The following is a 726-nucleotide window of genomic DNA, read 5'->3' on the forward strand; positions in this document are numbered from 1 at the left end:
ACTCTGCTGAGAAGATGCCCCCCTTTTTCATGACACTCGTGTTTCTCATGCTGAGAGTGGTGAAGTGCTTTGGGTACTTAAAAAGAAAGTCCTTTGGGGGCCCCTTTTCAGCCCTGCTGGACCAGTCCCAGATCCAGTCTGAGTTCTTTTTCAGGATGCTCTCCACTTCTTTCCATCTCTCCATGCAATCTTCTTCAGACTGGGAGTTGTTCTTTTCTCCAATGCTGAGTAGCCATTTCTGAAGTTCTGTTAATATCTTGAGGTGTCTGTGAATGAGGTGGGCGTTCGCAGTGAGAGATCTTGGAGCTGCTCCACCCAGACTTGTGCTGCGCATCCAAAAAATATGGAACGCTTCACGAATTTGCGTGTCATCCTTGCGCAGGGGCCATGCTAATCTTCTCTGTATCGTTCTAATTTTATTGGAATATATGTGCTGCCGAAGCAAGCAACCTCCTCTTTATTTCTATAACATCTTTTGATTTTCCCTGTGATTTGATGAGTAACAGTGCAGTTGTCTGGCCACAAATACAGTACTTCCAATCCACAACCCCACAGAGGCTTGGTCTTTGAGTTGTTTTATCAGAAGCAAGAATAAGAATCAGGTTTGGAGCTGGAAAGGACCTTAGAAGGTCATCACAACTACCTCTCATTTTATAGATGAGAAAACTTGAGGCAAAGCTAGTTTAAGTGCCTTTCCAGGATGACACAACTAGGAAGTGTCTAAGA

The 726-nt window shown here is 44.4% G+C and overlaps 1 non-coding gene across 1 annotated transcript; it reads right to left on the reverse strand.

The window, feature by feature from the left end:
• Positions 1–337: 337 nt before the first annotated feature.
• LOC114036810 lies at positions 338–444 on the reverse strand. Its single transcript, XR_003568378.1, has one exon. It is a non-coding gene; the product is annotated as a U6 spliceosomal RNA (small nuclear RNA).
• Between the last annotated feature and the right edge of the window lie 282 nt (positions 445–726).

Source organism: Vombatus ursinus, unplaced genomic scaffold (assembly GCF_900497805.2).
Source record: "Vombatus ursinus unplaced genomic scaffold, bare-nosed wombat genome assembly UNPS02000580.1, whole genome shotgun sequence".
NCBI classification, from domain to species: domain Eukaryota; kingdom Metazoa; phylum Chordata; class Mammalia; order Diprotodontia; family Vombatidae; genus Vombatus; species Vombatus ursinus.